The sequence below is a fragment of the Amblyraja radiata genome, chromosome 6 (assembly GCF_010909765.2).
Source record: "Amblyraja radiata isolate CabotCenter1 chromosome 6, sAmbRad1.1.pri, whole genome shotgun sequence".
NCBI lineage: Eukaryota > Metazoa > Chordata > Chondrichthyes > Rajiformes > Rajidae > Amblyraja > Amblyraja radiata.
Window position 1 is genome coordinate 77,777,056 of NC_045961.1, and position 27,929 is coordinate 77,804,984.

Below are 27,929 nucleotides of genomic sequence, written 5' to 3' on the forward strand. Positions count from 1 at the left end.
CACCTCCGGAAATTCCCCTTTAAAATAGCCACAGAAAAATTCAAATATTTGGGAATTGAAATTACTAGAAACTACCATGATATGTTTAAAGCCAATTTTAATCCATTACTTAAGAAACTAAATAATTTGATTAAATTCTGGAAAACACTTCCGATGTCCCTAATAGGGAGAATAACCGCTATAAAAATGATCTTTCTACCACAAATCCTATACCTATTTCAATCAATACCTATATATCTCCCAAAAAAGTTTTTCAAAAAATTGGACTCAGTCATTACAAATTTTATATGGGATTATAAATCCCATAGAATACAAAGAGCACACCTTAATAAACGAAAAGAGTTGGGTGGTCTAGCGCTCCCCAACTTTATGTATTATAATTGGGCAGTAAATATTAAAAATATGATTCACCTGCTGGACAATTCTGCCCAGCAGGTGGACTGGATTGTAATGGAAAGAGAGGACTGCTCTCCGTGTAATATAGGAGCGACTCTCCTCTCACCAATACATCTGAATAACAAAAATGATATTAAAAATCCAATTATACATAGCACAATTAGAACATGGAAACAAATAAAACAGAACCTATAATTAAGAAACCTATCTCTTTTAATACCAATAGTTAATAATCCATCGTTTAAACCATCAATTATAGACAAATCATTTATACAATAGGAAAGAATGTGAATCAAAACGCTCAGAGATCTGTATGAATTGGGAAAATTACTATCATTTCAACAACTACAACTGAAATATAATTTGAAAAATAATCAATATTTTAAATATCTTCAAATTCGTGATTATCTGAAAAAATACATAAAAGACTATCATAATATGCCTACAGACTTACTGGATGAAGCAATGAAGACAAAGGCGGAATCAGCGAATCTAATATCGTACTTACATAACATCATCTTAAACATTGAAATACCCACAACTGATGGAATTAGAAGAGACTGGGAACAAGAATTAGCCATAAAAATTTCAAAAGAGAGCTGGGATAATCACTTACTACAGGTGCATAAATGTTCGATCAACGTATGACATACTCTCATCCAATTCAAAACATTACATAGACTATATTATTCAAAAACTAAAATAAATAAACTCTTCCCTAATGTCTCACCCATCTGTGATAAATGTCTGTGTCAAGAAGCTACCATAGCGCATTCTTTCGTTTTTTGTACAAAAATACAAAAATTCTGGAATGAAATATTTGACATCTTTACAAAATTAATCAAAATAAAACTGGTACCAAAACCAGAATGGATTATTTTTGGAATATCGGAAGGTAACCCTGAACTAAACGTGTTTCAGAAGAATTTACTCAATTACGGGCTAATAATGGGAAAAAAGCTCATACTTAAATTCTGGAAAAATGCGCCTACACCAACAATAAAAATGTGGATATCAAATATGTTTGAAACACTACATCTGGAAGAGATGAGATTGCTCTTAGCAGGCAAAGCAGACCATTTCAAAAAGACGTGGTCTACGTTTTTGGAACTATTATAAGCATAAGGTGCAATAGTAATTAAACATAAATAAATAAATAAATAAAAGGTACCATGATCTGGTAACGGGGTGTAAAAAAAAACAAAAACAAAAAAACAAAACACCAAAATAACAAAAACAGACTTGGTTGGTAGTCCCCTTTCTGCAAAGTTTAATGTTATAATAGAGCGATTGTTTCTCCTTTCTTTTTCCTTCTTTTCTAGGGTCTTCTTTCTTTCTTTACTTCCTTCTCTAACTTCTTTTCTAAGGGGCTTTCTTTTCTCAACACTCTCTTGCACCTTCACGACTCTTGCGCACTTTCTTTACTTTCTTTACTTCTATCTTTTTCTTAAAGCTCAAAAAATAAAGCGGTACAAAAAATGTATTAAGACATATGTGTTGTGTAGTATTGTAATTTACCGTACTTCTTTTTTTTTTTCTTTTTTTAAATTTATTTATTAGAAGTAGACATATTATAAAATGTAGTTACATATTATAGTAAAAAAACTTTTCATATACATCAGTCATACATTATTAAAATTTTCCATTATCAATTACTTCTGCTTCTAGTGTTTTTATTTTTTATAGAAAGAGGGAGAAAGAGAGGGTAGAAAGTTACAAATAAAAAAGAAAGAAAAAAAAACACAACAGAAAAACAAGGGAGGTGGAATGGGTTACGTCAATGGAGATAGGTTCGTAGGTTATAAAGTATAGCTTTTCATCTGTTCCTGAGTTCGTTTCAGTTGGGTCCTCGTGCTGTGCCAATCTATCCCTTCAGATAGTTAATAAATGGAGCCCAAATTTTATGGAAAAGATCTTGTTTGTCCATTAAGACAAGTCTAATTCTTTCTAAGTATAGGGTCTCCGACATTTCCGTAATCCACATTTTAATTGTGGGAGCTTTCCAAAATTTTAATATTAATTTTTTCCTGGTTATTATACTGTAGTTGAGGAAATTTCTTTGGTTTGTTGTGAGTGTTAAGCTTTGTTCTGATATTCCAAGTATTATTAATTTTGTGTCTGGGTCCAGTTTTGTATTAATAACTTCTGAAGTTATTTCAAAAATATCAGTCCAGAAATGTTTAAGTTTTATACAGTTTGCAAACGTATGTGTTAAATTAGCCTCTAGATGTAGACATTTATCACAAATAGGAGAGATTTGTGGGAAGATTCTATTTAGTTTTATTTTAGTAGTGTAGTCTATGTAAGACCTTGAATTGTATTAAAGTATGTCTGGCATTTAATGAACATTGATGTATTTGTTGTAAACTTTCGTCCCACATATCTTTCGTGATAGGGTGACCTATTTCATTTTCCCATTTGTATCGATATGGTTCGGTCGGTGGTACCTCATTGTTTGGTAGGGTGTTATAAATATAAGCTATTAGTTTTTCAGTATTAGGATGCTTGTTCAAACATTCATCAAGAATTTCTGATTCCCTATTCCTGTAGACTTGTGTATTAGATTTAACATAATCTCTAATTTGTAGATATCTGAAGAAATTATTTGAGTGCAGTCCATAATTCTGTTGTAACTCTTGAAATGAAAGAAAAGTACCTTTCCCATAAAGATGTCCTATATTTTTGATTCCATAATTTTTCCATTGTGTGAAACCTTTGTCCATAAAGGATGATTTGAATAAAGGATTATTTACAATGGGAAGGCAGAGTGGTATATTATTCAATTTTAAATCTTTTTTTTATTTGTTTCCAAATTCGTATTCCACTATGTATTATGGGGTTTTCTTTATAGATTTTTTTGTGCAGTTTTGTGGGGGCAAATATGATCGGTCCAATTTCAAAAGGTAGACAGTCTTCCTTTTCCATCATTAGCCAATCTGGTTGTTGATCCATTTCTTCCAGCCAGAAATTCATGTTTTTAATATGGACTGCCCAAAAATAAAATAAGAAATTTGCCAAAGCCAAACCTCCATTTATCTTTGACTTACATAAATGTTTTTTACTTATTCTATGATTCTTATAATCCCAGACAAAACTTGTAACAATGGAATCGACTTTTTTGAAAAAAGTTTTTGGGATATATATCGGAATTAATTGACGTGGGCACAGCAGTTGCGGTAAAAAAATCATTTTTATAGCATTAATTCTCCCAAGCATAGAAATGGGGAGTGTTTTCCAGTATTGAATATTCTTATGTAGTTTATTCAGTAAGGGTGTGAAATTTAGTTTAAATAAAGAGGTATATGTCTTAGTTACATAGATTCCTAAGTATTTAAATTTATCTTTAACTATTTTAAAAGGGGATTGTTGTATTGTATGTACATTGGATTTTGTTATTGGCATGATTTCGCTTTTATTCCAATTAATTCTATATCCCGAAAACTGACCAAATTGAGTTATTAGATTTAATAGGTTTGGAATACTAGTTTCTAATTTTGTAATATATATTAGTATATCATCTGCATATAAGGAGATTTTATTCCTTGTGTCTCTAGTATTGTATCCAAATATTCCTGGATGGTTTCTAACGCTTTCTGCTAGGGGTTTGATTGCAAGAGCAAATAATAGTGGGGATAGTGAGCATCCTTGTCTACAGCCTCTAGAGAGATTAAATTTAGTTGATAACATTTTGTTTGTTAATATTCTAGCTGTTGGATTAGAATATAACAATTTAACCCATGTACAGTACTTTTCCCAGCCTCTAGAGAGATTAAATTTAGTTGATAACATTTTGTTTGTTAATATTCTAGCTGTTGGATTAGAATATAACAATTTAACCCATGTACAGTACCTTTCTGCGGAGTTTAATGTTATAATAGAGCGATTGTTTCTCCTTTCTTTTTCCTTCTTTTCTAGGGTCTTCTTTCTTTCTTTACTTCCTTCTCTAACTTCTTTTCTAAGGGGCTTTCTTTTCTCAACACTCTCTTGCACCTTCATGACTCTTGCGCACTTTCTTTACTTTCTTTACTTCTATCTTTTTCTTAAAGCTCAAAAAATGAAGCGGTACAAAAAATGTATTAAGACATATGTGTTGTGTAGTATTGTAATTTACCGTACTTCTAATGAAAAAAAAAAGAAAAGAAAACCCACACAGGGAGAACATAAAAATTCCGTACAGACAGCACCCGCATTCAGGGTCGAATCCAGGTCTCTGGTTCTGTAAGGCTGCAACTCTACCGCTGCGCCAGTGCTGCCCCATTCATTATCTATTCAAACCTATACCTGCTAAAACAAAAACATTTTCAGCGTTGTGTCGGAGAGAACAGCAGATGCTGGTTTACATCGAAGATAGACACAAAATGCTGGAGTAACTCAGCGGAACAGGCAGCATCTCTAGGGAGAAGGAATAGGTGATGTTTCGAGTTGAGACCCTTCTTCAATCTTGACCCAAAACGTTACCCATTCATTCTATCCAGAGATGCTGCCTGTCCTGCTGAGTTACTCCAGCATTTTGTGCCTAATTTTCAGTTGTATATTTGTTGCACTTCAGAGGTAAATTCTTTATGGCAAGGTCCTCAAGAGATGATGTTAACTTTCTGCAAATGTTTCTTACAGTGTCAATCCTGTGCAAAATTGACAGTTATCTCTAGAAGTTGTGTTTCTGTTATGTTCACACTGGGAAGAATATACTGTACATCTGAAGTGCATCAGGGAATATATCTCCAGGACATTGGATTTAATTTCACAATGTTTGTATGTTAAGAATTTGTAAAGACATGAGACATCCTACTTTTAACTGCTTCTGTGTCGTTGACTTCATCTGTCATAAGCTGATGATTACAGAGACACAAGGAACCACAGATGCTGGTTTATAAAAAAGACACAAATTGCTGGAATATCTCAGTGGATCAGGCAGCTTCTCAGGACATGGACAGGTGACGTTTCGGGTCAGGACCTTTCTTGCAAAGAAGAGTATCTGCTAATCTTGACATTTAGTATAGCTATTCGGTTGTAGCTGAATAGTACCCTGGGACTATGGGCATGTCCAGAGGCCCAAATGTATTACTATGTTCCTGTGCTGGATTCAAGATGGCAGTGCTAACTTTTGCATGGTTTCAACAGATTTAAAGCTGGGAATCACCTATCAGACTTTGTGCCATTAGCATCCAGTGTTGGATCAGAAACACCTTCCACAAGTGGGAATTCGGTGCCTGCAGACTGAGAGGAAGGTAAGTTTTGTATTAATTATGTTATTTTGGATTAACGGTTTTCATAATTTTTTGCTAATACTTAGAATTTTTATTTACCTCGTACAACTGATCATTTGTTTCATATTTATTTGCTGTGTTGTTGCATTTAATGTGCGTATCACCCATTCCTTCTGTCCGGAGATGTTGCCTGTCCCGCTGAGTTTAGAGGGTGAATGGGCTAAATGCCGGCCAAAGGGATACTCAACAACAAACCTTGTCAGCATGGATGAGTTGAGCAGAAGGGCCTGTTTTTGGTGCTGTAAACTCCACGAGTCTTCCATCAGTAAGTGCAATGAAAGATCACAGTCAACAAACTGCAGGCTCATGTGATTTCAGTCAGGATCGGAGATGTTTTAACAATCCATTGAATGTTGATCTATGGAAGGAAAACAAGCACCCTCAGTATTCCAGGGTCTATGCTTTTTATTTTGTTCAGGACAGGTTTGATTTTAGGAAAAAAAAAACAAACTCATAACTTTGAGGGCATGATATTAGACCGCTTGATGAAAGATTGATCCCTTTGTCAGTACACTGTTCAATTTGTGCCGAGAAGAGAACAAAGTACTGTTTGTAGCTTTTTGGTGAGTAGTGGATTGAAAGCTCTTTCATCTCTTCAGCGTTTTGAAGTTCTGACTTTTATGTAGTTCAAAACATTATTTTGCAATTAAAATATTTTCAAATTTGAGAAGAACTTTTTGAAAGCAATGTTATTTTAATTTTGTGATTTTTTTACTTATTCAAAAGTGTATTAAAAATTGTTTTCAAAAAGGAATTATTTGTTATATTTTTTAATATGTTTTTATTTTTTGGTTCATTGTTAATGCACTTAATCTCTTGATTCACCATTTGAATAGTATGTTGTATGGACTATACTGTGACATATAATATACCCATCACTCCCAAGACAAGTTATTCTTTTACCTTCTTTAACTGTTCATATCAGCCAGACTATATCAAACTTACACCTTCAAACGAGATGATGATTGTTTTCCAGTTTTATTTTTCATTCTACTTCACAATTGTTTTCATTTTTTTCTGTAATCAACCAAACTCTATGGCTTGTCTCTCTTCACTTGAATAACAGAGCCTGATTGAGTAAAGATGCTTCATTAAGATGGATCTGAAGGTCTGAAGAAGGGTCTCGACCCGAAAGTTCACCCATTCCTTCTCTCCAGAGATGCTGCCTGTCCCACTGAGTTACTCCAGCCTTCTGTGTCTATCTTCATTAAGGCTTTTATATGAAAATATATTCCTTTCTGTAATCTGGCCATTGTTGGCAAGGCCAGCATTTATTGCCCATCTCTGATTGTCCCTTGAGAAGATAAAGATAGCGGTGACAGCTGGTTTCATGCGATTTTGTTTTAAAGGCGAAACACCTAGTGAGGATAAAAGATAGGCCACATGTAGGCCACACTGGGCATGGAGGCTACATTCACTCCCTTGAAGAACATCAGTAAGCCAGATGAGTTCTTATATAATCCAATAGTTTTTATGGTCATGTCCAGATTATGAGGCTAAATTTAAATTCCACAGCTGAGCATCTGCGGGGGAGAAATACACACATGATGTCCAGACCCAAAATATAATCTGTTCATTTCCTTCCGCAGATGCCTTCTGACCCATTGTGCTCCTCCAGCAGCTTGTTTTTTGTTGCTCAAGATTCCAGCATCTTTTTAGTTTAGTTTATAGATAGAGCGCGGAAACAGGCCCTTCGGCCCAACGGGTCCGTGCCAACCAGCAATCACTGCACATTAACACTGCACCCACTAGGGACAATTTTTACATCTACCAAGCCAATTAACATACAAACCTGTATGCCTTTGAAGTGTGGGAGGAAACCAAAGATCTCGGAGAACGTACGAACTTCATACAGACAGCATCCATAGTCGGGATCGAACCCGGCGCTGCATTCGCTGTAAGGCAGCAACTCTAATGCTGTGCCACTTTTATGTCTCTAACAGTTTGTTAACTACAATCCAATTTTCCAGATTAGGCTGATGGCAACATGTTATTAAGTTTGAGTGTAAATATTATTTGATTGTCCTCCTTTATTTCACCTCCTTCTTTCCCTTAGACAAATAACTCATTCCTCCTGGCACTTTGTTTCAGAATTTCAGATGTTATTAGAAGGAATCAGACCTGGGTGAGTTTACATGAATGTGGACAGATCAAAGTTCCTCACAGCTAATTGCTGCCATTGTTTTGATTTCACTCTACCCCGTGAAGTCCAGCTTTGGAGTATACATTTCTGGGAAATCTGCACACTGAGCTAAACCAGATTAGACTTGGCCTCAACTTCAGTGGTTCCATTCTTTTCAGCAGAGTGAAGAACTGAGTGTTCAGTTCAGTTTTAGTTTATTGTCATGTGTACGAAGTACAGTGAAACACTTTTGTTGCATGCTAGCCAGTCAACAGAAAGACAATATATTATTACAATCAAGTCATTCACAGTGTACAGATACATGATAAGGGAATAACGTTTAGTGCAAGGTAAAGCCAGGAAATTCTGATCAAAGATAATCCGAGGGTCACCAATGAGGTAGGTAGTAGTTCAGGACCGCTCTCTAGCTGCGGTAGGGTGGTTCAGTTGCCTGATAACAGCTGGGAAGAGACAGTCCCTGAATGTGGAGGTGTGTTTTCACACTTCTACACCTTTTGCCTGATGGGAGAGGAAAGAAGAGGGAGTGGCCAGAGACTCATCCTTGATTATGCTTGAGGCAGTGTGAGCTGTAAATGTAGTCAAAAGAAAGTAGGTTGGTTTGTGTGATGGTCTGGGCTGCATCCACAATTTGCTGAAATTTCTAGCTGTCTTGGATGGAATAGTTCCCAAACTAAGCTGTGATGCATCCCGATAAAATGATTTCCACGGTGCATCTGTAGAAGTTGGTGAGGGTTGTTGGGGACATGCCAAACTTCCTAAGCATTCTAAGGTTGTAGAGGCATTGGTGTGCTTTCTTGGTCTTGCTTCAGGAGCAGTCATTGGGGATATTTACTCCCTGGAATTTGACATTTTCAACCATCTCTACTTCGGCACCATCAATGCAAACTGGAGTGGAAGAGGTGTCATAGATAATGTATACTTCACCAACACAATTAACAAATATGTGCAAAGTGTTATGCGGTTCCTAGTTTCATTTGCTTTTGAATTGTTTAACACATTGTTTACTTTGAAATTCGTTTTTATTTGTTTCTGAACATCAGGGACTATCATTCTGTTCAGCCTGTTCACTCTGAGGATGAGGGTTAACCAACGTTTAAAATATTTATGTCAGATTGATAGTTAGTATGTCCTAAACTGCAAATAACCTTAGAAATCAAGCCAGAGCCAGATTCACTGAGAACTATCACATGGGGATTTTGCTGAAAGTAAGAACAAATTCAATACTGGCCAAGGACCAGATCAGGCAACCCTGTCCATTATATTCCAGGCCATTTAGTGCTAAAGGGCCTGTCCCACTTAGACAAAATTTTCGGCGACTGCTGGCGACTGTCACAGTTGTAGCAGGTTGCCGAAAAAGTGGCGACTGGACCCCCCCCCCCCCCCCCCCCCCCCCCCGCCCCATGACAATGTCTACGACAAGCTACAACCATACAGATGACAACCTACGACAACCAAAGTCAACCTACGTCCAGACGCGACAAGCTGCAACAAGCAGTGACCCTGTCGGCGACAACTGAAGCCATTTCAGTCGCTGGTGCCTGTTGGCGGTTGACGTAGGTTGACGTAGATAGTCGCCAATGGGATTCACCAAAGTCAGCACCCGGCGACAACCAACGTCACCTGGCGACAACCTGCGTCATCCTGGCGACAACCTACAGCACCTACAACAGGAGAAGACAAGCTACGTCAAGCCCACAGTCGCCGAAAAGTTTTGAACATTTCAAAATTCAGTGGCGACCAGAAAAACGTTACGACTCTTTAGGCGACTTGAGGAGACTACCCACGACCATACAGGCGTCACCCCGCGACTATGTGGCGACAGCCTAGTCGCCGAAAAAATAGCCTAAGTGAGACAGGGGTTTAAGACTTTCACTAATAATGTTGCCCGCTCCTTTCTTCATGAATAATTTTGTAGTGCATTGGCCTAGTGACAAGCTTCAAGAATCAGCTGTATTGATCTTCCATCTAATTTTATGGTTATGATGCCATTCAATAGCTTAATGAACACTGCCTTATTATTTACTTAGAATAAAGTGTACATGTGGAGTAAATATAATGCAAAAATCACTGAGATGTAATTGACTTAAATGTTCATTGCATTTGTTACTAAAGGTTCAAGATTGTAATTCATGGTGCAGGCTCAGCATTTTCAAAGACTGAGAATGTCTAAAAACAACTTTCTTGCAGCATTTAGAATAATGAAGGAAAATACTGAAAGAGAGATTTGGTATCTACTTTCCCAAAACCTTATGCTTGTACCTTCTCACCAGAACACAATCAGTTCATATCTTTCAGGAGGACTTGCATTAATATTAGTCCTGTGATGTGGTGGGGAGGGGGGGGGGGGGGGGGGGGGGGGGGGGGTGATGGTGGTTATGAGAGCAACAAAATACTAAATGTCTGTTCTGACTTGCAATTTCTCTGGTATGCGAGTCACAAAGCTCGGGATCCAAATCCCACTTTGGGGATTTTCGTCCATGATATGGGCACACAAATACTGAGACAGCACTGCGCTGTTAGTCCATAAGGAACATTTGTTGATCCCTCCCTGTCCTCTCTGACAGATGCAAATGATGTTGTGACTCTACTTCCAAGAATGGCAAGGGAGTTATCACTGTTTCCTCACTGATATTTATTCCGCAATCATTGATTTTTTTAAATCTCAAAATTAAAGCGTAGTGCACCTGATATTTATGTGCAAATTTCAACTGCTTAGTGCATTTGTAATGACTTGGCAAACATTTCTCATGGAAGGTCCAAGCATTGTCAATTTGGTCCAAGCAAATTCATGCACGGTTCACCTACAGGAAGTATCCTTTAAAACCTATCCCTTCCATGTACCTGTCCAAATGTATAAAATACAATACAATACAATGCAATACCGTTTATTGTCATTTGACCCTCAAATGAAGTTCAAACGAAATACAATAAGTAAAATCAATTAACAAGACACACAATTAACACAGTTTACACAAACATCCATCACAGTGAATCTCCTCCTCACTGTGATGGAAGGCAAAGTCATTGTCTCTCCTGTTTTCCATTCTGCTCCCGATGTTAAAGCCCCCGGCGGGCGATGGCAAGTCCCGCTGCCATTAAGGCCACACTGGGCAATGTAAGGCCCTGCTCCGGGTCTTGATATTGAAGCCCCCGGCGGGCGATGGCAAGTCCCGCGGCCGTTAAAGCCGTGCGGGGTGATGTAAGGCTCCGCTCCGGGTTGTTTTCAAGCCTGCAATTCGGGCGGGAGTAGTTGCCGTTGCGGGAGCTCCGAAAAGCGGTCCCCCACCAGGGACCTGCGAGCTCCCGTTGTCACCATCCACCGGGCCTGCGGCTGGAGTCTCCGAAGCTCCGAAGTCGGGTCACAGCCGCGCACCACCACAGCTCTCCACGCTCCAAGTCCGGCAAATCCATGCATGGTTCACCTACAGGAAGTATTTTTAAATATCATTCACATGTGTTCATGGCAGCCACTGTATAGCAGCATCAAATTATGTTGATGAGGTGAGGGAGAGATGGAGGGAGGGAGGCAGACATGTATCTTCAGTTTGTGTGGCCATACGCCCAGCAATATTTTCACAGAATGAGTGGTTACTTATTATGTGAGGCCATGCCGACCAACATGCCTCATCTACACTAGTCCCACCTGCCTGCATTTGGCCCATATCCGGTCTCCCAATTTGTAATATAGAAATTATTGATGCTTGTCTGGCAGATCATAGCGCAATCATATTTGATGCATCTCTGCCCTTCTCTCCCTCAAAATCTCATCTCCCTGTTCGTTACTCCAGCTACATAAACTCATTGATAGCCAGTAAGTTCTCTGAGGCTCTCAAAGCTGCTCCCGACATCTGCACCATCGAGGCTTCACCCCCCCCCCCCCCCCCATCTCAGCACTGACGATCTCATTTTTCTATTCAATACCACTTGCTCTTCCATGCTGGATTCTGGTGCTCCTCTTAAAATAAAAAAGCCTAAGCCTAAAGATTGGCCTTGGCTCAATGACACCACCAGAGCCCTAAGATGAGAGTGCAGAAAATCAGAACGGAAGTATAAATGTGATAAGCTTCAAATTTCTTTCGAATTTCTGAGAAACAATCTTCTCAAATACCAGGAAGCAGTAAAATCTGTGAGAACACAATACTTTTCCGACCTTATTACCAAAAATGCTCAAAATGTCCTAGTTAGTACTATTACCTCTGTCATATGTCATATGTCCTGCCCCCAGTACCAGCTTAGTTGGGTCCCCTGCTAAGTGCGAAGAATTCTCTACATTTTTCACCAGCAAAGTTGAGAACATTAGAATGAGTATTTCCCCTCCCACCCGTGACCTAGCTGATTAGTCTGTTCTTCTAAATTAAACTGTTTCCAACCAGTTACTCTAGCCTCCCTTGTAAAGCTTGTCTCCACTATGAAACCTGCAACCTGCCCCCTTGACGTTGTCCCACTGCCCTTCTGAAGATGTCATTGCAATAGCTGGTCCCAGCATCTTCTCTATCATCAACAGTTCTCTGGTCACTGGCAATGTTCCAACCTGTTTCAAGCACGCAGTGGTCCAGCCCATCCTGAAAAAACCTAACCTAGACCCCACCTTGCCTAGTAACTACAGACCTATTTCCAAACTGCCTTTTCTCTCAAAAGTAATTGAAAAGTTAATTCTAAATCAACTAATGCCTTACTTACACCAAAATACCATCTTGGAAAGTTTCCAATCAGGTTTCATGGCCCACCACAGCACAGAGTCTGCCTTGTTGAAGGTACACAACGACCTGCTTCTCGCCATCGCCATCCTGCTCCTTCTCGACCTCACCGCAGCGTTTGATACAGTGGACGACACCATCCTAATTGACCGTCTCTGGTACGGGGTTGGTGTTGATGGCACTGCCCTGAGCTGGTTCGTTTCCTACCTCAAAAATAAGAGTTTCTCTGCCAACATCTCTTCCCCAGCTAGCCTTTTCTGCGGGGTTCCACAAGGTTCCATCCTAGGCCCCATTCTCTTCTCTCTGTACATGCTCCTCCTCGGCCAAGTTATTCAAAGGCATGGCATTTCTTTCCACTGTTATGCAGATGACATACAGCTCTATCTCCCCCTGAAACCCAACAACCGGTCAATTTTCATCAGCCTCATGCACTAGCTCGAGGGCATAAAATGTTGGATGGCACAGAACTTCCTCAAACTAAACGAGAGCAAGTCTGAGGTAATTTCCAGTTTAATGCTCGAAGCTCTCCCTTTCGGTGCTTTTTTTGTGCGTTTTTGTTTGTATGTCTGTTTGACAATGTTACGTTTTGTCGTGCGAATCTCTCCTTCAGCCGACAGGATCTTCTGATTATCGGATTACAGTGTAAACAGGCAGTTAAGAGTGTTTTTCTGCATTCACGCAACATACCGGAGGAGATAGCCAGGACACCGGGCTTTCCGTGGATTGTTGTCGGCCCCAGCAAACGCCGGAGACGGAGGAGGCACAGGAAGCAAAAGCGTGGTCGCCGGTCCGTACTACTCGCTAGGCTAAGGCAACAACCACATAAACCACCGATACCCAGCATCATTCCCACCAACGCCAGATCCATCACCAACAAAATGGACGAACTAAGACTACAGGTCGCCGCAAACAAATTCATCGCGGACAGTTGGATTCTGCTAATAACAGAGACGTGGCTACACGCACTTGTACCAGACGGAGCCATTGAGCTAGCAGGCCGCACAGCATTTCGCTGGGATAGAAACAAATACTCCGGTAAGAGCAAAGGAGGGGGGTTATGCATCTATGTTCACAACAACTGCTGCACAAATACCACAATCATAGACAGACACTGTTCTGCTGATTTGGAGTACCTGATAGTTAGATGCAGGCCTTTCTATCTTCCACATGAGTTTACCGTGGTCATAGTTACAGCTGTGTATATCCCACCGGATGCTAATGCTAGCATAACCCTAGGCTACCTCCATAGCGCTATCAGCAAACAAGAGAACACCTACCCCAAAGCAGCCCATATCATAGCTGGTGATTTCAATCACGCAGACTTAAAATCAGTTCTCCCCAAGTTTGAACAACACATCAAATGTGCAACCAGGGGAGAAAATACATTAGATAAGGCCTACTCAAACATCAAGAAGATGTTTAGAGCCACACCACTACCACACTTAGGCCAGTCGGATCACCTATCCATTCATTTAGCACCAGCATACACCACCCTCAGGAGAAAAGCTCAACCCACCACCAGGACTGTTAAAACTTGGCCTGAAGGAGCTTCCTCACAGCTACAGGACTGCTTTGAAAGGACAAACTGGGACATTTTTGGAAATCAGGACTTGGAGGAGTACACATCCACGGTACTCTTTTACATCCAGAACTGTGTTGACAACGTCACCGTCGGCAAACTCATCCGGGTGTACCCCAACCAGAAGCCGTGGATGACAAAAGAGGTCCAAACTCTCCTCAAGGACCGCAACACCGCCTTCAGGTCTGGCGACAGAGCCCTGTACAGCGCTGCTAGAGCCAACCTGAAGAAAGGCATCAGGGATGCCAAAGCGGCCCACAAGAGGAAGATAGAGGACCACTTTAACAACAACGATCCACGGCGGGTGTGGCAGGGCATCCAGCACATCACCAACTACAAGCCCAGCAACAGCACGACGGCCACGCCTCACTGGCAGAGGAGCTGAACTGCTTCTTTGCTCGCTTCGAGGCAGAACCAGAAGAGCTCATCACCATTCTCCCACCAGCCCCTAACAACAACAACTACACCCTCACTGTGCAGGAGCATGAAGTGAGGCGGGTGCTCAGGGCGGTGAACCCGAGGAAGGCTGCCGGCCCGGATGGCGTGATAGGAAGGGTTCTGAAGGAATGTGCAGACCAGCTCTCCGAGGTCTTCACGAAAATCTTCAGCCTGTCCCTATCCAAATCCATCATCCCACCGTGCCTGAAGTCTGCCACAATCATCCCACTACCAAAAAAGCCTGTTATCAGCGGCCTTAACGACTACCGACCGGTCGCTCTCACACCAGTCATCATGAAGTGTTTCGAGAGGCTGGTCCAGCAGCACATCAAAGCCAGCCTCCCGCCCACCTTCGATCCACACCAGTTTGCCTACAGAGCAAATAGGTCCACTGAGGATGCCATCGCCACTGCTCTTCACACTGCACTGACCCACCTCGAACACCAGGGGAGCTATATGAGGATGCTTTTCATTGACTTTAGCTCCGCCTTCAATACCATCATCCCCAGCAGACTGGTCACCAAACTCATGAATTTAGGACTCTCCCAACCCATCTGCCTCTGGATCAAGGACTTTCTGTCTAACCGCCCCCAGACCGTCAGACTGGGCCATCACCTCTCCACCCCCATCACACTCAGCACCGGCTCCCCACAGGGCTGTGTGTTGAGCCCCCTCCTCTACGCCCTCTACACCCACGATTGTGCCCCCGCCCACTCCACCAACACCATCGTCAAGTTTGCGGACGACACGACTGTGGTTGGACGTATCTCAGGAGGAGATGAGACAGCCTACAGGGAGGAAGTCCAAAGACTGGCAGCGTGGTGTTCAGGCAACAACCTCATCCTAAACACCACAAAAACAAAGGAAATTATCATAGACTTCCGTAAGAACAGTGCAGCCCCCAAACCCCTATTCATCAATGGGGACTGTGTGGAAAGGGTCTCAGACTTCAGATTCCTGGGCACACAAATTACGGAGGATCTCTCCTGGACTACAAACACCACCACAGCAGTCAAGAAGGCCCAGCAGCGATTCTACTTTCTGAGGATCCTCAGGAAAAACAACCTGGAGGAGAAGCTGCTGGTGTCCTTCTACCGCTGCTCCATCGAGAGCGTGCTGGCGTACTGTATAACCACATGGTATGCCGGCTGCTCTGCAGCGGACAGGAGAGCCCTTCAAAGGGTCATCAACACCGCACATAAAATCACTGGCTGCCCACTGCCCTCCCTGAAGGACATCTTCAGCTCTCGCTGCCTTGGCAGGGCAGACAACATCCTGAAGGACCCTTCCCACCCTGGACACAACCTGTTCCACCTGCTGCCCTCTGGCAGACGGTACAGGTCTTTCAAAACTCGCACAAGCAGACTCAGAGACAGCTTCTACCCTATAGCCATACGTGAACTTAACAATGCAAAATAAGAAATAACACTCACATTCAACTGAATGGTTCTTACTCACAAGCACCTTAAAAATATCCTGAATGTACTTAACCATTTGCACTACTATATAACTGTATATAACTGTACAACACCGAATACCTCATAATGGCAAATTAGTGGCAAAAATTATCTGTAATTTTTTTATATGTATATATTTTTACCTTTTCTTATATATTTAAAATTGTTCTTGTGAATCGCACCGTTGGATTGACTTTTAAATTTCGTTGTACCATGTGCAATGACAATAAAGAGATTCATTCATTCATTCATCCTACTCGGCCCATCCGACTCCATCAAAACAGGAAGCTTTGGAAGCCTAACCTCCTTAGTCAAACCGCACGTCAAAAACCTTGGCGTGATATTTGACTCCGCATTAAAGTTTGACAAGCAAGTCAACTCTGTGTAAAAGCTAGTTTCTCCCAGCTTCGTACCATAGCTAAAATCAAACCATTCCTCCAATGCGACAACCTTGAAAAAATCATCCACGCATTCATCTCATCCCGCCTTGACTACTGCAACTCCCGATACACTGAAATCAGCCAATCATATAACCATATAACCATATAACAATTACAGCACGGAAACAGGCCATCTCGGCCCTACAAGTCCGTGCCGAACAACTTTTTTCCCTTAGTCCCACCTGCCTGCACTCATACCATAACCCTCCATTCCCTTCTCATCCATATGCCTATCCAATTTATTTTTAAATGATACCAACGAACCTGCCGCCACCACTTCCACTGGAAGCTCATTCCACACCGCTACCACTCTCTGAGTAAAGAAGTTCCCCCTCATGTTACCCCTAAACTTCTGTCCCTTAATTCTGTCCCTGTCCCGCCTGCAATTGGTTCAAAACGCCGCAGCGAGACTTCTGATGGACACCCGTAAAAGGGACCACATCATCCCGATTCTGGCCTCCCTCCACTGGATCCCAGTACGGTACAGAATCAACTTCAAGCTCCTCTTATTCGTATACAAAGCCCTTAACGGGCTTGCCCCCCCATAACAAAAATCTTCTAACCCACCATTCTACCTCCAGGTCCCTCAGGTCGGCCGACTTGGGGCTACTGACTATCCCGTGGTCTAGGTTTATGCTCAGGGATGACCGCGCTCTTGCGGTTGCAGCACCTAGAGTGTGGAACAGCATCCCTCTCTTCATCAGAACTGCCCCCTCCATTGACTCCTTTAAATCGCGGCTCAAGACCTATTTCTACTCCCTAGCATTTTTGAGGCCCTCTGAGGGGGTGCTGTAAACAGTTTATGTACAGTATGTATTGTTAGTTCTGTGTACCATTTTACGTAGCACATTAGTACCTGCACTGATGTACAGCACTTTGGTCAACGTGAGTTGTTTTTAAATGTGCTATACAAATAAAATTGACTGAATTGACTGGTATAGCCACCATCTTTGTGTTAAAAAGTTGTGTCTCAGGTTCCTATTAAATCTTTTGCACCTCACCTCAAACTTATGTTCTCTGGCTCTTGATTCCCCTTCTCTGGCTAAAATAATCTGAGCATTGACTCTGTCTGATCCTCTCATGGACTTATGCAACTTTAAAAGATCACCTTTCATCCTTCTGCGCTCCAAGGAATAACATTCTAACCTGTTCAAACTTGATGTGGAGGTTGCTGTGGAGATTTCTATTTCTTGTGTAAGGTGAAAGGTTATGTATTATTGATTCAATTTTTGCCCATAAAGTGGAGAACCTCTGAAATATGATGACTGATGTAATGTAGAGAAGCATCATTAATGTTGCACGCAGTATTTTCTAAAAAACCGCAATGTGATAATCGTCATATAAGCGATTCTTTTCAGCAATGTTAATTAGAAGATAAATAATGGTAAGTGCATTGGGGATATCTCCCCTCTTCGTCTTCAAAACAGTGTTGTGGGATCCTTCAAGCCTACCTGAGAGGGAACATATGTCCACAGTTGAAAATGTGAAAGAATGGATTTCTGGAGTACTGCACTAAAGTGCCAGCCTGCAGAGTGTGACTTGGAATTTGGTACCTTTCAACCCAGAAATGAAAGCTTTATCAACTGGTCTACTGCAATTGGAAATAGTTGAATAATTCAAGATCAATTATCTGTTGGTTTGGGGAGATGTGAGGAACAATAATTCATATAGACGTTAAAACAATTATATGTTTTTGTCCAGATATCAAAAATTCCTTCACAAACCTAAGTAGGTCAGTTGAGATGTTATCCACCCTTAGATTAAACTACATTTTGCTGACTCATATTTGTTCCAGTAAATATTGCAGTACCTCACTTAAAAGTCTAATTTGATTAATGTCATTTGCAAGGATATAACATTTTGAGGAAAATGTTGTGATTGCAATCAGTTGGCTAAGGTTTCAGTTCTCAAAAAGTAATTCCAAACTTTTGAGTCAAATAATTCTGTATAGTTCAGAGCTCGGGTATTGCTGTCATAGTTTTGACAGGCCAAATGGCCTATCTTTTGTCATGAGAGAATATGAGAACATTTGCCGATAATAAGATTTATGATTTCCATATTTTAAATCTCTTTATATTTTGCCAAAATAGAGATTCATAAGGGACAAAACAGTTTTAACTAACCTCAATATCACTGTTTCTGCTTTGCAAAGATCCAGGAGCTACTCTAGATGTCAGGATTAGCTAGATACATTGCCCATTCAGTTATATCTCAGAGACGACACGTAATTAAGGAAAAGCCCATACCACTGTTTGCATGCTTTTATTGGTCTTTGAGAGCCTTCAACATGTTTGGCAACAAAAAAATGTTTCCCTATTGTTAGGAAAGTAACCTTCCATCTAACAGAAGTGAGCTCGAGGGGTAATTGCAAGATTTGGGAAGAAAATTACAAAGCCTGACCCGCAGTTTGTTATTAAATGATATTAGCGGAGTGAGTTTTACTAAATTAGATTTATTCTGTTTTGAATAATGCCCCTGCTGTAATCTCAACAATGTTTCAGATATGCACTAATTTGTTTTCCTTCCCGTTTCTCTGCTAATAAACATTGCAGTTAACGGAACAATATAGTCTGCTTGTCTTCCAAGATACATTATAATGCACACTTATTGATTTTGCCCATTAACAGACTATGATCGGCTGCATAACATTTGATGCAAACTAATTTGCTGGCAGAAGCAGTTGTGTTTTCTCTCTTTGCAAACTAAGTTCGTTAATAAAATGTATCCTAATAATTGCACTGCCTAACTTTTTATTTAAACTGCATCATAAAGATTTTGTCACCCAGTGAACAGATTTTTAAAAAAATCAAAAACAATGAATTCTCCTCTCCTTGTTAAACACAGGCTGATTCATTTGCTCAGTAATTACTGGATAAGTATTTACCTATGTGGTAGGAGTTAATTTTTCAGCATTCTTCAATTTGACAAGGATAACTGGAGAATATGCACAAAATGCTTGTAATGTTGTTTGATTTATTTTGTATACATTTTCAATGCTCAATGAAAGCAAATTAATCAATTCCCCATCCAAAATTAATTCCTACATAGTCAACCTGTCATCCATTTTCCATCCGCTGTCCTTAATTTGCTTTTGATGAGAAATGAGAAATGATTTCACGGCAGCATTCACAAAATAGCAGAGTAAATTTCATTTGAATTTGAGAAGAACATTTCATGGTCATGTCTCCCAATGAACAGGTGATATTTCTGCTGCTATTTTAACCCCATTGGTAAGCTCAATTCTGTTCAGTGACAGGAGTCAATCTTTTAATATGACTGACTTATTATAGCTGTTTATCCTTTTATTTGCTGCAATGGAGTGCCAAGTTTTACTTGTTAAGCAGAAACATCAAAAGTTGATAATTGCTTATGAAGGGAATTAAAATACTGTCATCTTGGTTCAAAGACAAACACTGACAAAATGTTTTTTTTTCCCAATAAACAAAATACAGAAAATATTTGATTTGATTTGATTTGATTCAATTTATTGTCATTGCACTTTTCAGTGCAACAAAATGGTTTAGCCTGCAGTCATAACATAGAATAAATAACAAACACTCAACACAGTTTAAATCCCAAAGTCATTGTCTCTTCCCTCCTTGCTCTCCCTCTGTGCTGAGGCAATCCAAGCCTCCGATGTTGTGACCCCGCCGGGTGATGGTAGGTAAGTCCCGTGGCTGAATCCGTGCTCCGCAAGCGGGCCGGTTCAAACTCCGCGGCCCGGGGCGGTCGAAGCTGCCGCCCTCCAGTCCAGCGGACGCAGCTGTAGTTGCGGGAGCTCCGGAAAACAGAACTCGAGCTCCCGATGATGTCGTCCACTGGCCCGCGGCCGAGCGTCCAAGGCTCCAAAGTCGGGTCGGAAGTTGGGTCGCACCGCAACCACAGCCCCGAAGTCGGCCAGCCTCGTTGGTAAGTCCTGGCTCTGACTCCGCAGCCTCGAGGCCGGTCGCAGTTGGAGGCCGCCAGCTCCGCGATAGGATAGACACGGAGACGGGGGATACGGCAGGAAAGGTCACTATTGGGACCTCAAACTCAAACTCAAGTTTCTCGGAATTCACTCTCTCACAGTTCTTTGGAAAGGTCCCTTGCTCAAAAACATTAACTGGTTCCCTTTTCCATTGATGTTTCCTGATTGGTTACGTTCTTCCATTGGGTGCTTCCAGCATTTTCTCCTTTTTGTTCGAGTTCCAGCATCTGCATTTTTTTAATTTTGCACCTTCACAATTAGTGCTGTCTGGTGGAAAAGATTTAAACTACATGCTATGTTCTGACTTCCATTAAGCTTTCTCCCTCTGTCAGTAAGCTTGTCCCTTTCTCTTCCTGCCCTGTTCTTCCAATGCATACTTCTAACGCAAAAGTGTAACTCATCAAATAACTTTATTAGTCCTCTGAAAGGGGCATTGATGCAAATTGTAAGATATAATTTCTTTACAACCTGTAAATGCTACATTGCGAATCGATTGTCTCTTTACAGGCCCATTAAACAGGATGGTCCTTGGAGACAGTTATTCATCATCTTTTTACGTAACCAAGAGATACACACATGCATTTTGGTGAAGAAATTTCCTTTCACATGGGTACGTCTTGATGTCTCTGTTGATAATGTAATTGAGGAAGAGGGATTAGATTGACAGTTCTGCTGACTAATGCTTGCATGGTAAATTTTCAGAGAATCTGATATTCAGCAATAATGGAAAATAGGAGATAATAAATCATGGCAGTGGGCAGTTACTACTTGAACGATGACAGTGGTTTGGCCTCAGAGAAGCTGAAAACATGTGTGGTCTGATTTTGGTGTTCAAAATAAAGAGGCTTGAATTCTTATTATGCTTTTCACGATGACAGGATGTTCCAAAGCAAGTTTTAATGATAGCAACAATTCTTAGATGCCATTTGGAAAGGAAAATATTTTTTTCAGGAATATTGACTCTTAAGGTAGCTTTGTGGGCATCGATATTAAGTCCTTGAGATAACATACCTCCTTGAATTGAGTGCTACAGTCATTGAAACAAAGGTTCTTAATTAGATGGATTGAAATACCAGATTTAATTCACTTCAGCACTCTATTAATACCCCTCTGCCCTGGTTCAAATGAAACACTTTGGAGATAGTAAGTGAAACTACTTTTGCTGCAATTTGTACAGGCAAGCGCATGCTATCAGTTGAAAGGATTTTACAATCCAGCTTGGCCCAGCCAGAATTGTTTTTAATTTTCCATCAGAAAAAGCAATCTAAATATTTATGTGGGTACATTTCTGAACATAATTTTTCTCATGTTGGATTGCAAACACCATGCCATGAAAAAAACCATCAGCAAATGACTGGAAAGTCTTCTTGATCGGGATACATTTAATCGAAGAAGATTCATGCACGTGACTAATGTCATACATAACTGATTCTCTTCTGCTTTTTTCAGAAATCCCTATGGATTTGAAACTGTGCACGGATTGATTGAAAGAAATAGCAGGGAGACAGGCCCCAGGGCCCACCGTCCATGCTCACCATCGATAATCGATTCACTCTCGTTCATAAGATCATTAGTGATAGCATTAGCATTTAGTCATTCAGCCCATCAAGTCTACTCTGCCATAATAATAGCAAATCTATCTCTCCCTACTAACCCCATTCTCCTGCCTTCTCCCCATAACCTCTGACACCAGTACTAATCAAGAATCTATCTATGTCTGCCTTACATATATCAACTGACTTTCCTTTTGTGGCAAAGAATTCCACAGATTAATTTAAGATATTCCTCCTCATTTCCTTCCTAAGAGAACGTCCTTTAATTCTGAGGCTGACCTCTAGTCATAGACTCCCCCACTAGTGGAAACATCCTCTCCACATCCAATCCAAGCCTTTCACTATTCTGCATGTTTCAATAACGTCCTCCATCATTCTTCTAAACTCCAGCAAATATAGACCCAGTGCCATCAAACGCTCATCATATGTTAACCTACTCATTCCTAGGATCATTCCTAGCTAGCACATCCTTCCTCAGATATAGTGCCCAAAATTACTCACAATGTTCCAAATGCGGCCCGACCAGCTCCTTATAGAGCCTCAGCTCAAGTTCTATAGGGGCTGTCCCACTGCGGCGATCTAATCCGCAAGTTAAGAAGAGTTCCTTCGACCTTCAAGCACGAAGGCACTCGCCTGGAAAACCTCGAGCTGGATAGACCGTCCGCATTGAAACCGCAAGATGCATCGACTGACCGCACACACACACACAAACAAATCGTATAGGCAGGGGCCAGGGAAAGCGGGGGAGCGCTGTCTGAAATTCACACCCGCGATGAACAGGAAGATAAACGGCTGCCACAGTGTACAGTAAGTTCTTTAGAGAGCGCGGAGGGGGGGATGGGGAAGAGAAGGGGAGAGAAGGGGAGAGAAGGGGAGAGAGGGGGAAGAGGGGGAAGAGGGGGGAGAGGGGGGGAGGGGGGGGGAGAGGGGGGGAGAGAGGGGGAGGGAAGGGGAGAGAAGGGGAGAGAAGGGGTGGAGAAGGGGGGGGAGAAAGAGTGGAGACACTTTTAAGAAGTACAATAAGGGTAGAAGGAGTGGAGACACTTTTAAGAAGTACAATAAAGTTTAGCAGGCATTTTGCTTCCCGGTCGGTTTTCCCTGGTCCTGAAAACTCCAATGAGCCAATCAAAATGCCCGGTCAGCGAAGGAGATTGCCTACGGCTGCCCTCGGCTGCCTGTAACTAAATAGCAACCCCACTCCACTGCACTACGAATAAAAACGAACCATGCCGACCAAATTTTACTCGCAGAAAAATTTTCAACTTGCTGAAAATGTTTCCGCGACCTGGCTGAGGCCACGAGTATTCGGGAATTTCCCTCGAGCATGAAGGAGAGTTCCAGTGGCCTCATAGGACCTCCTAGGACCTCGTGTCAACCATGCTGCGAGTTTGAGTCGAGGGCAAACTCGTCTATATTCGCAGATTAGGTCGCCACAGTGGGACAGCCCCTTATGTTACCCCACCTTGGCAGCCACTTCCAACGCACGAGGGGAAATTTACAGGGGGCATTTAACCTGCATGTCTTTGGAATGTGGGAGGAAACTGGAAGATCAGAGAAAACCCACGCAAACACAGGGACAAGGTGCAAACTCCACACAGACAGCACCCAAAGTCAAAATTGAACCCGGGTATCTGGAAATGAGAGACAGCTGTTCTACCAGCTGCGCCACCATTCAGCTGCACTGTTCTTTGCTGTAGTTTACTTTCACCAAATAACACAAAAAACAGAACCAGTGTATGGATATTCTGTTCTGCCACTCACTACAAACATGACTGAACTGATCTTTGCCTCAACACCACTCGCTTGCCAGATTCCTGTAATCTTTGACTCCCCTGGTGTTTTAAAGTCTATATGTCTCAACACTGAATTATATTTAACGATTCAATCTGCACAGTTCACTCCAGAGCAGAGAATTCTAAAGATTTACAATCCTTTGGTTGAAGAAAATGATTAATCATCTCAATCTTTTGTGACCATTTCTTTATTCTGAGGCTATTCCAGATTCCCTTACCAGAGGAACATGTACCTTGTCAAAAACCTTTAGGATCCTACAAGCTTAAATTTGACTATATCTTATTCTTCTATACACCAATCAATATTGGCTCAATTTGCTCAATCCCTCACAAAATAATCCTTAACCCTTTCTACCTGGAATCAATCATGAATAGTATTTGTTAGGAGACCAGAATGCACACAACCAAGGCAATGAGCCTGTGCTAGTCTTTAAAAAGGCTACTTTGACAAGATTACTCTGAATTACATTGTGTACATGATAGATTAATTGATAGAGGAGGGATTATCTGCATGTTTTTTACCCAACTATGAACACAGATTAGGCAGAGTTAAATTAAACAGCATAATGATTAAGGGATTGTAAATGTAAATGCAATGTGCCTGCATCCACTTCATGCTGGAAGATTTGTGACATTTTATAGTGATGTAAGTCACTTTAAGAAAGTTTGATGCTCAGTGCATTTTTGCCAGTTTTGATTGTCGACATATATACATAATTCAGACTTTTATTGGACAAATGTTATAGTTGGGGTTAGTCAAAGAGTGAAGAAGCACAGAAACAGGTCATCTGCCCACCATATCCATGCCAACTTTGTTATCCATTTACACTATTTCCTTTTGCCTGCGTTAGGTTCATACCTGTCTATGCCTTCTTTATTTCAATGCCCGTCTAATATCTTTGAAATATAGTGGTTGTCTCTGACTCCACCACTGAGCATCTTCAGTCTCTACAATGGAAGAATGTGGCGTCCTTGTGCAAACACCGCAAAGAGAGCACAGCAGCCACCCACCTGCTCAGACTGACTTCACCCTACCCACTGGTGGCAAAGTCTGCAGGCCCCTCCTCAGCCACCTCAGTACCCAAAGCAGAGGAATGGAAACAGACCATTCTTAACTCTCCGGGGCTGTCTAAGAAGAAAGGCGGCATGTCTTTATAAAAATGCGTCTTGTCTGACTGTTTTAGGAAATGCTTCCATTTCTAAATTGCCTCCAATGCAGAATAATATGATTTAAGTAACATGCTGCTGAGTCAGCAACATGAGAAATCATTGATGTATAAAATGTAGTTGGAGAAAGCAGATTTGCTCTTTTCATTCTCTCTCTTATTCTCCCAGTGGATCTGAGCTTTGCAACCATTTGAAATGTTCTCTGCCTTCCTGAATAATTTTCACAGATCAAATCATGTTTGGATGTGTGCAAAACAATCCTGTCATCTTCGGTTTTGAGATCATTCCTGCTGCCATTTCCTTGGGCTAAAGGAGAATGTTGAACGCATGTTGGCATTCCCCAAGGGAGGAATGAGTGGGGAAAAGCATGGCAGCAATGGCACTGAGAACAATATCCAAATTTATCTTCACATGTAAAAGCTTTTTTTCCCTACTCTGAGCGGTACCATTCAAAAGCCACCGCATTAATGGCCCCATCATGATTTATTAAAAAGCTATTTTGTTCCTTGTAGTAATGGTTTACTAACTTTTCTAAATTCCTCAACAGTGGAAGAACAGTTGCTTCTCCGATGTGAAGCAATTGGCCGAGCTTGCTGAACCCACTCCTTGCTGACCAGTGTGGTCAGTAGGCCCTTATCTCGGATGGATCCGACAGTTATCCAAAAATGGCCTGATCTTCATTGATGATGTCCAGTACAGTGGGCCAAATAATGATGTACCAAAGGTTAACCAGAAGAGCTCTTGTCAGGAAACAAACTGAATAAACCTTTGACAGTTGTTGAACAGGTCAAATACAGTATGCCTTCATGGATTTAAGAGAGAGTTAGATAGAGCTCTAGGGGCTAGGGGCTAATGGGTTTAAGAGAGAGTTAGATAGAGCTCTAGGTGCTAGTGCAGTCAAAGGATATGGGGAGAAGGCAGGCATGGGTTATTGATAGAGGTCGATCATCCATGATCACAATGAATGGCGGTGCTGGCTCAAAGGACCGAATGGCCTCCTCCTGCACCTATTTTCTATGTATCTTTGCCTCTGGGTGAAACAAAACTTCAGAAGAATTACAAATCTATTCATCAGTAAGAGAATTAGACCACTCTAATGCTTTAAAACAACTTTACCTAAGTCCAAAGTAGTTCTTCCTCTCCATTGAAATGTATGGGATGACTGTTTCTGTAGTTGGTCTTACTTTTAGCACAGTTTCAACAACCTAGTTCACCAGTTTTAACTGTTGGGAATTTTATAGTTTTCTGGATATGGTGTGAAGCACATTTGGAAACCTTCATAATAAAGGTGAAGCCTTGAAGAATGGTTCCGACCCAAAACATTGTTGGTCAATTTCCTACCTCAAATGCTGCCTGGCCCACTGAGTTCCTCCAGCAATTTGTTTTATTTTAATGTGGCCATCTGATTTGCTGAAAATAATATTTGTATTCTGTAGTATAAGCAAAGTATTTGACCTTTAAATTCAACATTCAATTTTTTTCCAAACAATAAGATTACATCAAAAGATCCATTCTTTATGAACAGATTTTAGGAAAATTGATATTGCCTAATCTTGCACTATTTAAAAAAATACTCTGTGTTTCTATTCTGTGCATCAAAATCAATTACCTCATATCTTTTACCACAATGGACTCACTAGTCCACTCATTTTATTTCTCAATGTTGCCTTGAAATTCCTTTACAGCTTCTTCGCTTTTCGGAATCCCACCTGGTTTAGTATTGCCAGCTAACTTGGAAATGTGACGGCAGATCTCTTAGATTGCTAAAATGAATATATCCCTGGATGGCTTTAATGTGCATCCAGACCTAATTCCTTCCTTTGTTATAGTGCACAATGCTAATAAAATTCAGACAATGAAAGCAACATTTCAGATTATGAGGATAGAGATGTCGGAGGTCTATTTCACACACAGATCACTCAGCAGTGCTGTGACCTGGAGTGGAAGAATGGACCTCTTAATGAAACCCTATTATCTTGGAAAATATTCTAATGATCCATTTAAAGATCAAATATTTTGCTTTTACTGCACACTATTATCTTTCAGCCACATATACTAAAAATAATTTGTGCATTTAATTAGGTTGAATGATTCAGTGCTCCGGTTACAACCATAAATCGCCTGTCTATTATTCATTCAAAGCTTCACAGTCATGTAGTGGAGAAACAAGGTCTCAAGTCTGCACTGACCATCGATCATCAATTTACACAAATCCCTTACTAGTTTGGTTATGTTCCATTCTCTCTACATTCTCATCAGACAATAGACAATAGGTGCAGGAGTAGGCCATTTGGCCCTTCGAGCCAGCACCGCCATTCAATGTGATCATGGCTGATCATCCCAAATCAGTACCCCGTTCCTGCCTTCTCCCCATATCCCCTGACTCTGCTATTTTTAAGAGCCCTATCTAGCTCTCTCTTGAAAGCATCCAGAGAACCTGCCTCCACCGCCCTCTGAGGCAGAGAATTCCACAGACTCACCACTCTCTGTGACAAAAAGTGTTTCCTCGTCTCCGTTCTAAATGGCTTACTCCTTATTCTTGAACGGTGGCCCCTGGTTCTGGACTCCCCCAACATCGGGAACATGTTTCCTGCCTCTAGCGTGTCCAAGCCCCTAACAATCAGCTCTTCCCATATTCTGCCACTCACCTACACATGGAGGCAATTTAAATTAAGCCACCAACATGCATGCTTTAGGGATGTGGAGTAGGGATAAGAAAAGGGGAGGGTTACAGAGGGGGAATGGGGGGTGGGGGGGGGGGGGGGGGGGGGGGGGACAAGGCAGATAAAAGAACGGGGAGGTTTTGTTAGAGTTTACCTAAAATTGGACAATTATGTTGTAAACTACTCAGGCGGAATATGAGGTGCTGTTCCTCCAGTTTGCATGCGGCCTCATTCTGACAAGTAGATTAAGTGGTAAAGAAGCATATGATATGCTTGCCTTCATCGGCCAAGGTATTGATTGTAAGAATGTTATGTTGCAGCATTATAAAACTTTGGATAGGTCGCATTTGGAGTGTTGCATACAGTTCT